The sequence below is a fragment of the Harpegnathos saltator genome, unplaced genomic scaffold (genome assembly GCF_003227715.2).
Source record: "Harpegnathos saltator strain DR-91 unplaced genomic scaffold, Hsal_v8.6 scaffold234, whole genome shotgun sequence".
In the NCBI taxonomy this organism is placed as follows: Eukaryota; Metazoa; Arthropoda; class Insecta; order Hymenoptera; family Formicidae; genus Harpegnathos; species Harpegnathos saltator.
In genome coordinates this window covers 109,309-121,719 of record NW_020230022.1, presented here as the reverse complement: position 1 = coordinate 121,719, position 12,411 = coordinate 109,309, and positions in this window count along the sequence as shown.

Below are 12,411 nucleotides of genomic sequence, written 5' to 3'. Positions count from 1 at the left end.
TCACTGAAACAAACGCCTATTTTGAGGGCCTTGAGAAAACCTATTATTCGGAAGGAATAAAAAAATTTGAAAAACAGTGGACTAAATGTATCGAGCTAAAAGGAGACTACGTTGATAAATAAATCGCTTATTTGCCGAAAAAAATATCTTTTATTAAAAAAGTCACTGACTTATCAAACTACCCTCGTACTACGTCCTCGTCGTTGTTCCTGTGTAACGCTAAAAGTAGTTTCTCGGAAAAATTCAACGCTATCTATCACGAATGAAAAAAATTGTTTCAATAAAAATTTCACGTACAATCCAATTCTGCAATGAAAAATGTGGGTCCCCATTTGAGATTTGAACGTTATCACCCACCCTACCCCGAGAGGATGGGGGGGGAATAACTTTTATTATGTTCTTTAAAAATATTGAACAGGTATTTTTTTATTTCTCAATCCAATGATCATTTCTGGAGAATTGCGGAAAATATAATTTTTTGCGATTACAGCGCCATCTATCACGAATCAAAAAAAAAGTTTCGGACAAAATTTACGTATTTTGTGGCGTAGAATCTGTATCTGCAATAAAAAATGGGGGTTTCCATTTAAGAATTCAAAGTTGCCCCCAACCCCCACCCCTAGGGGGTGGGGTGGGAGGTCGAGTTTGGTATCATTGGATGTCCCCCTTCGAGACTAACAACTTTCATTAACCATTTTTTTTTATCCAATGCATAGTTCTCGAGATATTTCAATGTCTTCAGATAAATCGTGCACCCTGTATAGTAGCAAGCAAGAACATAAAACACAAATTTTATGTATGCTTGATCTGACTTTTGGAATTTGGAAATCTGACTTTGGTAACTCATACATCATGGTTTTATGAATATTTCAGTTCTTCAATTAGAAAAATCTGAAAGACTGTGAAGGACTCTGCATCAACTCGGGAGACGATTATTTAATGCGCACATCGTTTATTTTTTTATTGCCTGATCCGATTTCTGTAAAAATTGATAATCTTGATTGATCTAACAAGGAGATGACGCCTGTTTCATCGATTTCAACACGAGTCATAGCACACTCGATAGCTATGATGCCGTGTATAAACGCCCTAACATAATATGCGTGAATGCGTCTTTGTTTACGAGTAATTTGCAGTTAAAGTTTGGCTCGCGGAGCCGTGCCCCACATAGGGCGCAAGTTACGACACTTTCACTTAGCGGCGTGGCTGAGCAGACAGAGGCTCCCGCGCCGCGAACACTTTTGCGCCGACGACGGCGTTCGAGTCCCGCCGACGACTGCTTCGTTTTTTTTTTCGTATGTAAAGACATGTAATAAATATTTTTATATTGTTCTTATGTATAATTCCTTTTTTTGTTTCTACGCTATTAATCAAGGCTAATTAGGAGAGTCAGGTCTTTCAAATATGAACACAACTTTTTTATTAATTACAATAAAATGTTTTTGTCCATATCAAAACACATACACACACACATAAGACAAATATAAGGCACACAAATGAAAGTTACGTATTATAATATGTGGTCATGCAGTCGCAACTCTGCGAATGGAATGCCGTATAAAAGCATGTAAAACATAATAGTTTTTTGCACCAACTGCACGTAATGAACGCATAATTTTTTGCACAAATACACTTTTGACTATGTATAGTTGGTGGAAAACATATTTGATTGACGTTGTAAAATACCTCGCGACTGTCAACAAGACGGGACGCATACTACACATATTGGAGCATAAAATTGAAAACTGGTGCTGATAACAAATAGTGTGTGAGCGATTGTATACGAATCGCATCAGCGCGAATGTTCAAATTTATACTTTCGTCGCCGGTATATAAAGAAGGACAGTTCTGTATACGCTTTATAATGATTTTGACCTGTCTATAGAAATAAACATCGCACAGTTGACAAATTGGCGTACATTTTGAATGTACGCCAATTTGTCAACTGTGCGATGTTTATTTCTATAGACAAGTCAAAATCATTATAAAGCGTATACAGAACTGTCCTTCTTTATATACTGGCGACGAAAGTATAAATTTGGTGGTATTATTTGTAGGTTACACGTTGGCCTATTGTTATTATCGCGAAATATTTGCGTATTATACATATGGATATTCTTTTGTCCTCCCCAAGAATCAACAAGAAATAAAAACTGATGATTACCAACGTACGGCTTGAGAACCAGTTTCAAATATTGCTGGTAGAGAGATGTTGTTAATTTCCCTGATTTGAAGCAGACTGGAACAACATATTTACATAATAGCAATAACACATCTACCTCTTTCTGTACCCGGACTCCAAATGTGTCGGAAGTCTCTTATAAGCAAACGAACACTTTATTTAATAGCTTACCCGATTGTGTGACAGAATATTGTGCAGTATAAGAGTGAGTCACTTTGTTTAGATCGCCGATATACGAGGGCGGTCCGATAAGTACTTAGCCTCACCGCCCGATGGCGCCACTATCGCAAGAGAAATTTACTATCGTGTAGTACATTCTCGTAGACGGCTACTGTCGAAATTTCAGCCGAATCGGACTCGTAGTTTTGTTTTGACCGCGTGTGGAAGCGGGCGTGTCCGCGGATTTTAGAAAAATGGAAAAAGAGCAATATCGGTCGGTGATTCGATTCTTGTTTTTGGAAGGGAAATCGCGCAGCGAAATCAAAGAGCGCTTGGATGCTGTGTACGGTGACTCTTCTCCTTCGATGGCGACCGTCAAAAATTGGTTTAACGAGTTTCAACGTGGTCGCACGTCGGTTTTTGATGAGCCACGCCCAGGTACCCCGAAAACGGCTACCACGGAGGATAACATGACAAAAATCCACGATCTCGTATTGGCAGACCGCCGATTGAAGGTGCGCGAGATAGCTGAGACAGTAGGCATCTCAAAAGACCGCGTGGGTCATATTCTGCATGAAATTTTGGGCATGAGAAAGCTGTCGGGTGCTGCGTTTGCTCACTCCGGACAACAAGCGCAACCGTGAGACCACTTCAGAGCAGTGTTTGACGCTGTTTAAGCGCAATCCGAAGGAGTTTCTGCGTCGTTTCGTGACCGTCGACGAAACATGGATCCACTGGTACACACCAGAGACCAAGGAACAGTCGAAACAGTGGACTTCACCCGGCGAACGTGCTCCGAAGAAGACGAAGACTGTCCTATCGGCTGGAAAGGTGAAGGCCACCGTTTTCTGGGATTCACAAAGTGTGATCTACATCGACTACCTGGAGAAGGGCAAAACGGTCACAGGGCTGTACTATGCCGAATTATTGGGCCGATTCGACGCCGAATTGCAGAAAAAACGGCCCCATTTGGCGAAGAAAAAAGTGCTCTTCCACCATGACAACGCACCGGCTCACACCTCCGCCCTCGCCACGGTCAAATTGGTCGAATTGGGCTACGAACTGCTGCCCCATCCACCGTATTCTCCAGATTTGGCCCCGTGCGACTTCTTTTTGTTTCCAAACTTGAAAAAGTCACTCGCCGGGCAAAAATTTGAGTCGAATGAGGAGGTCATCGCCGCCACGGAAGCCTACTTTGCAGACCTCGAGAAAACGTATTTCTCAGACGGGTTAAAGAAGTTGGAGCATCGCTGGGTCAAGTGTATCGAGCTAAAAGGAGACTATGTTGAGAAATAAATCGCCACTTTTCCAAAATTTTCGTTTTTCTTTTGTAGGCTAAGTATTTATCGGACCACCCTCGTATAATTGTACGAATTTTTCGCCAGTATACGTGTACGTTCGTGCCACATTTACGCGATATTCGCAGCCCGTTTGATCAGAATTTATTATGAAATCCGGGTCGTAATCCGGTGATATACTTCTAATTAATTCTTGAAAGTGTACAGCGGATTCCATCATAGCTTGCGGTGATATTATTTCTCTTTTTGATAAATACCGAACAACTCGATGGTTAGAAATTTTGTATTCACGTAGAAATGACGTTAATCATGTGTTCGATGCTACAAAGCGGAAAGCTTTGTCATGTTCTTCGCTTTCTTCTCCTTGTTTGTTATATTGAACGGCTGCAGCCATCGCCCACTGTTGAAGGAGACGTCGTGTAACAAGTTGCCTTTGCTCTCTTGCTTCCGTAAACCGATCATACACATTCCGTTTTATTAATTGTAGCTTATCCCAATAATTTCCACCAGATAAAATGTATTTGCGGAAGAGTGCAACTTCACTGTGATAATGTAAATGCTGTTTAAACTTGCTTTGTAACGTACGGAAGCTCCAATTCGGATGTTCGTTTGCGGTCATAACTATTTTCAATTTTACGTCATACGGCACTAGATCCATCGCTGCAACTTTTTGCGGAGGTTCGTAGTCTTCCGTTTTTTGACTCGTATGAGGCTTGTCCAGAGAAGACTCTTCCGTTCTTTGACTCGTATGAGGCTCGTCCGAAGAAGAAGATTGAACATCTTCCATCGCGTCTTCTTCAATCACGTCTTCTCCTTCTGCTATATAATATTCCATCTCATCTGATATTTTATGTTTTCTCAACAGTTTAATTAATTTTTCAAACAATTTTCCGCCAATTAATTTGGAATTTTTTAATAATTTTCTTGGCGCTTCATTATTAATTAAATTAAATTGTATCAGGACATCTGCAAATATGAATTCAATATAATTGATATTGTATACAAGGCTAATAACAATACGTACAAATATATCTTCCCATTGCTCACACATTCAATATATTTACCTCGAAGATATTCTATTGCGTCCGTCAAACTCTTCTTTCGTAATATCACATTTTGCTAGATTTTGCACATAGCTGATCGTTGCTTCATCTACAAACGTGGTTTCCATTTTTAACACGAGTTTTCCACTGTTCACGTTACGAAGACTGCCCAGAGAATGAAGCGAGCACGTCACAAAACATGAGAATCCCTCTGCGAAAAGGGGAAAGGGAAGAGGGTTCCTTTCCACTCGTAACGGTTCTAACGGCTCTCGGGTTTCTCTCACACAAAATAATCACTGTCTGGCCATTTCTTTCCCATACCATACGAAATATTTATGCGAAATAGATTTACACGAAAAAAACATTTTATTGTAATTAATAAAAAAGTTGTGTTCATATTTAAAAGACCTGACTCTCCTAATTAGCCTTGATTAATAGCGTAGAAACAAAAAAAGGAATTATACATAAGAACAATATAAAAATATTTATTACATGTCTTTACATACGAAAAAAAAAATGAACCAGTCGTCGGCGGGACTCGAACGCCGTCGTCGGCGCAAAAGTGTTCACGGCGCGGGAGCCTCTATCTCAGCCACGTCGCTTCGTGAAAGAGTATCGTAACTTGCGCCCTATGTGGGGCACGGCTCCGCGAGCCAAACTTTAACTGCAAATTACTCGTAAACAAAGACGCTTTCACGCATATTATATTAGGACGTTTATACACGGCATCATAGCTATCGAGTGTGCTATGACTCGTGTTGAAATCGATGAAACAGGTTGCGTCATCTCCTTGTAAGGTTTCTGAGGTTACTAAATAAGAATTGAGGTCAAAATATGGCAATTTAAAATGGCAGATCCAAAATGGTGAACCAAAAAAATAAAAATATTATAATAAATAAAAAATAATAAATAAAAAAATAATAATAAATAAAAAATAATAAAAATAATAATAAATAAAAAAATAAAAATGTTTATGTTTTCACCTCAAATTCGTATTCAGTCATCCAAAAAACATTTTAGTACCGACGTTTATAAATATCATGATTTATATTAGGTGTAGTAAAAAGAAATCCATTATTTTTGCATGAAATTGAAATTTAATTACCATAGTTAGAATGATCCGATTTAGGTCAAATATGCGCCGTTTTGTTCGATAACTTGTTGCCATTTTGAAGGTAATTCCATTATGCCTCTCTCATAGAAGCCCTCGTCCCTATTGGCAAAAAATTGAGACAGTCGATTTTCACAAGCCTCTCTTGAAGCGAATTTTTCACCAGCAAAATTGTTCGCCATGGACAGGAACAGATGGTAATCACTTGGTGCCAGGTCCGGACTATAAGGTGGATGCATAAGAACCTCCCAACCAAGCTCCCGGAGCTTCTGGCGAGTCACTATCGATGTGTGGCTTGGCGTTGTCCTGATGGAACACAATTCCTCTCCTATTGGCCAAAGCTGGCCGCTTCTGGGCGATTGCTTCCTTCAGACGGTCCAATTGTTGACAGTACAGTTCCGAGTTAAGAGTTTTGCCGTAGGATAGCAGCTCATAGTAGATAATTCCCTGCCAATCCCACCAAACACACAGCAAAACCTTCCTGGCCGTCAATCCTGGCTTGGCCACCGTTTCCGCCGACTCACCGCGATTCGACCACGACCGTTTTCGCTTGACGTTGTCATAAGTGACCCACTTTTCATCACCAGTGACCAACCGCTTCAGAAATGGGTCGATTTTGTTGCGATTCAGCAGCGATTCGCAGATGGAAATTCGGTCCATGAGGTTTTTTTTCGTTAACTCGTGTGGCACCCATACATCGAGCTTCTTTTTGTATCCAGCCTTATTCAAATGGTTCCAAACGGTTTTTTGTGCAATCTTTAGCTCTTGGGGAATCGAAACAGTGCTTACATGACGGTCGGACTCAACAATGTGCATGATTTTATCGATATTTTCGACAATTGGCCTGCCAGTGCGTGGTGCATCTTTGACATCGAAATTACCGGAACGGAATCGACGAAACCAAAATTGCGCGTGATTGGCTGTTACAGTATCAGGACCATAAACACTATTCACATTTTCAGCCGCCTGGCTTGCGTTTTCGCCTTTATCGAAGAAAAACTGTAAATTATAGCGTATTTTCTCTTTGCTAGTGTCCATCTTTGACGCGCGCTTAAACAAAACTGAGTCAACCAATCACAAAACTGTCAGAAAAGTTTTTTTAGTACGAAATCTCATTTTTCTAACGCCATCTAGTAGAACCCGATCGGACTTATACAACGCGAGATACAGATAACTAAAGCCATCTATTGGAAAAATAATGGATTTCTTTTTACTACACCTGTTATGTTGCCATTTTGGGTTGATGCTACTTCTCAGTGCCAACGAAGTGGTTAATTAACCTACTCTATATATACACGAGAAATTTCCTATTTCTTTCTTCTCAAATATTCGAAATATTCTATCGTCAAACATTATGTAACCATTTTTTCCCAGGCCGCCGGCATTAGCGTTACTCAAAGTGTACCACGTGGAGGTTGCCTGGTCGGATTTACACTTCATGGTATGTATATGTGAGTGTGTGTGTGCACACGCGCGCGTGTGTATATGTGTGTGTGTGCGCGTGCACGTAAATATATGTATATGTGTAAATATAAAAATAAATAAATATAAATAAATAAATAAATAATAAATAAATATCTCTTGGAGACAGATTTTATTCGACCTTTGACACACCTTTGATGTAGGTGTGATGTCTCTTGAAGATAGATTTTATTCGACACACCTTTGATGTAGGTATGATGTCTCTTGGAGACAGATTTTATTCGACACATCTTTGACGTAGGTGTGATGTCTCTTAGAGACAGATTTTATTCGACACACCTTTGATGTAGGCGTGATGTCTCTTGAAGACATTTTATTCGACACACTTTTGATGTAAGTGTGATGTCTCTTGGAGACAGATTTTATTCGACACACCTTTGACGTAAGTGTGATGTTTCTTAGAGACAGATTTTATTCGACACACCTTTGATGTAGGCGTGATGTCTCTTGGAGACAGGTTTTATTCAACATATTTTTTATATACTAGGTGTTTTAGACCATCCAGGTCACCCGATTTTTATTTTTCATTTTCTATTTTTCTCTAAAATGTCGTGTTAACGAAAAAATTGGGTGACTCGGGTGGTCTGAAACACCCGGTATATGATGCCTTTTTCAAACGAGTTTATTTTATACTCTTTATTCCTTTTGCACATCTTTTATGAACATAAATTTTATTGTAAGTATTTATTGTTTTGGAAATGGTATCAATTCATTATTTTCTAAAATTTTTACAAAATGTTCTCTCATACTTTCAACGTTCTTAGTATATTTTCCATTACAGGGGTTTCCTTCTAAAGCTATAGTAGTAGCAAAAGCCGCTGCGTACACTCTACATGTGTAATCAGGTTGTTCTTGTACTTTTTCAAAAATTATGTCACTTTCACTTAGTTTAGGATAACGTAAGTGAATATATTATTTTTCTTTACTTGCCAATTTCTGATATGTATATCCGGGTAAACTATCGTATACGTGAAGTTTGTTACCATCAAAGAAAATACGTCGCCAGTGATCAGTACAATTTCCTCCTATTATTTGTAAACTTTTATTGTTACAATTGGCTGTAGTACAGTGAGGGTATTGTAAATATAATACACTTTGCGTTTCAAAACAAGTAGTGTCTCTTATAATACGCAAAAATCGATCCAATGATCCATCATTTAATTTACTATTTACTATTTACTATTAAGGAGCAAGACATTTTCTTTCACCATTGAAAGAGGAGCAATTATATCGTCTAGAATTTGTTTATGCCTTATAACATCTTCTTTAGTTATATCTTGTTTTTTGTAGTAACTAATAAAGATACAGTCGTCTTGTTCTGTATCTGAAATAGCATTTTCAATTGGTTTTGTTGAAAAAATATCTAGCTTTTTCTTTTTTCTTTTACTTTCTTGAATAACTCCTTCATCTTTTATTATGTTATTTTCTATATTATGTTTTTTTATATTGTCAAATTGACTAATTTTTTGAGTATTTTTTTTTAGATGCCTCTTTTTTAGCTTCTATGATATATTTTGGATTTCTGATAGGCATATGTCTATTGTAGCAACTATCTAATATTTCAGGAAGCATACATTCATAATAGAATTTTGTTAGATAAGGTAACATCCGATCTTTCCAAAAAGTTTTATCGCGAATAACACGCACTATTTTCATACTTTTCGGCGTCCATAAAACAAACATGCAATATTCTCGTTGCGTTATATTTAGTTGACCTTGTATTTGATAAAAAAATTGGTGATTTATATTCATTTTATTATTATCCTTTTTTCATAAATACTTTTCGATTGAGGCAATGTTTGTGTGGCCTCTTCCACAGTTAAATGTTCAGCCGACAGAGGACATTTAATTTCTATTACATCATTTTCATCAATGAGCCCATCAGGAGAAGCGGCCAAAAATGGATTTTCATAATCAATAAATAATCCGCAAACTTTAATTTCTTTATTTAATTTCGTTGCCAATTCTTTTTTTGCTAACTCCTCCATATCGCGTCCATATTTCATAGCTTTGTTATCTATGGATGGAGAAAATAAAATATTCTTTACAACTGTCTCACAAGACGTGGTTGGTTTCATACGACATACCGTTTCAAAATTTGACGCTGTCAACATTTCTTGTCGCAATATGTGCCATAAATCTGATTCTTTTTGAGCTGTAGTTTCGCGCTCAATTTTTTTACAGTTATCTCGATTTGCAACTAACTTTTTCAAATGATTTTGTCGAAGTTGTTCATACATTTCATATGGAAGATCAGGTCTTTGTGATTGCGGACCATAATAGCAATCGGTTCCAACTTCTCGTATAAATTTTCTTTTCTTTCCATTTATCTCTCTCAACTGTTTAGTTCTCGCAATTTTTTGTTGTCGTTTTATTTCAAAATGTTTAACAATAGAAGGAATATTTTCACTTATATTTTGATGCACTTGTGTAAGAACCTGTTGTGTATTATATTGTACAACTGACCCAGCTATTCTAATATTGTATGAGCCACGTGCACCATAATTAATCCACCAATTTTCCACCAATTTCCTTGCAGATGATAGAATTAAATGATTCTGCAGGGTTGTTTGTCAAATTTAGTAGTAAACTATCTGAGTATTCACTGATATATTTTATTGCACTTTCAACTCTTTGATATAGACCATACATAATGAGAGACGGAACATAATTTTTGCTTTCTTTGCATCTACGGCCGCATTCAGCGCATTGCTTATGTTCGCCAAATACGTGGTTAGGTATATTTAATATATCTTTTTGTAATTCTAAAGCTTTGAAATGATGAGGTTGTTTTTCGTTTCTCCTTAAAGCAGCTGCTTCTATCACTTCTTTTCGTATCCTTAAAATGTTATTTTTTTAAGATATTGCGTAACACAACAAAACCATGCTTTCTTTGCCATTTTGGTTGAGTTGTTTCTGCAGCGGCTTTTAATTTTTTGCATAAGTTTTTCAGCAGATGATTAGTACATTCAATTTTCTTTACTCTTACCATTTGTTTTTTATATGGTCTGTATTCAATAATAGATTGATATACGTTGCCGTCACCATCAGCAACAACTGTTTTATAAATTAAATCATGCGTTTCATTGCTTTTGCTGAAGCCTTCTACAACAGCATTGCTCTCCATTTTTGTGGAGCTTACATTACGATAAAAATTTTTATAACATTTATGACTTTTAGGTTTCATATTTTTCAATTCTGCCACGTTACACACCGTACAATATTTATTTTTAATCCCAACAAATAGTACTTTCCCAGTGCGAAAACCAATAATGGCACCAACACCAGAAAGTGAATTATAAGCCATATGATCTTTTCATCCAACTACCATCAGCTACAACAGTTATATATGGAATTCTATTTATTGTTTAATTCTTTTCGAGAGCAAGTCGTTTTTCTTCTAATCCAGCCATTTTCATATTTTCCATTGCTGTTCTTTCAAAATCATCAATCAGTTCTTCTCGGTATTTGATATATGATTTTTCTGACATACAATGAATATTTATAGCTGCGCACAGTTCTTGTAACTGGGCGTAACCAATTCCCATCGTTACAGTCCCAGTTACAGCTGCTTTATTTGTATTAATTTTGATATTCATCGGTTCAGACCAGATATTGACTTCATAATTGCACATCTGACATTTAAAAAATAACTGTGTCAATAATCCGTGTCTATGGTAATCAATGACTTTCCAATCTTTGAATTGGCATTCTATTCCTCGTGCATGATTGTCAAACGTTCTATGAATTTCGTTTAACATAAACGAAATATGGACAATGCTACAGCTTGTAGGCATATTTTCTTGAATACAATGTGCATCCAATACGCTCGTGTTATCGATTATGAGACTTTCATTATCATTATCAATATTATCATCGATATCATTTTTATCATTACTATTATTATTATCATTAGTATCTTTTTTATCACTATTGTCAATATCATTTGTATAATTATTATCTTTATTACCACAATTGATATTATTATTAACAAAATCTTTTTTATTATTATTATAATAAACATTTTTGACAGTATTATCATTATTACTGTCATAATTTTCATCATTACTATCATTGTATTAGGAGTATGCAAAAGTTCCCGCCGTTTTTTTGCTTGAAAAACTCATTTATTTATAGAACAAAATGAAATATATCATCAATTAAAATATTGTCCTTCGGCAGCTACAACCTTTGTCCACCTATCAGGCAAAACATGAATTCCTTCGAAAAAGAATTGTTCACTTTTAGAAGCGATCCAATCGTCGATCCATTTTTTGCAATTTTCGAAAGAAGTGAAGTGTTGATCTGTCAAGCCGCTGGTCATTGATCGAAAAAGGTAATAGTCAGAAGGAGCAATGTCTGGTGAATACGGCAGATGGGGTAGAAGTTCCCATTTGAATGATTCCAATGTTTCCTTGACTGATTTGTGAACGTGTGGTCTCGCATTGTCGTGTTGGAATATCACTTTACCATGTCTGTCGGCGTATTGTGGTCGTTTCAACTGCACTGCTCTGTTCAATTTGATGAGTTGTTGTCGATAACGATCACCAGTGATAGTTTCGCCTGGTTTGAGAAGCTCATAATACAAAACGCCTTTCTGATCCCACCAAATACAGAGCATAATCTTCGATCCATGGATGTTCCTTTTCGGCACTGATGTTGATGCTTTCCCACGACTAACCCATGATTTCCTTCGCTTAGGATTGTCGTAGTACACCCATTTCTCATCACCAGTAATGATTCGATGTAAAAACGACTTTGATCTTTGTCTAGCAAGCAACATTTCGCACGTGACTAATCGCCTCTCAATGTCTCTTTCTTTCAATTGATATGGAACCCACACATCTTCCTTTCGAATCTTCCCCATAGCTTTGAGGCGTCTGGAAATGACTGATTGGTGAACGTTCAATGCTTCTGCGAGCTCTTCTTGGGTTTTACGCGAATCAACATCCAATAAATGTTGTAGTTCGGCATCTTCAAATTCTTTTGGCCTTCCGGATCGCTCATGGTCTTCAACGTTGAAATTACCACATTTAAACCTTTGAAACCATTCTCTGCATGTTCGTTCCAATGGAGCAGATTCACCATAAGCGTCCGCAAGTATTCGATGAGTTTCTGCGGCAGTTTTCTTCACAT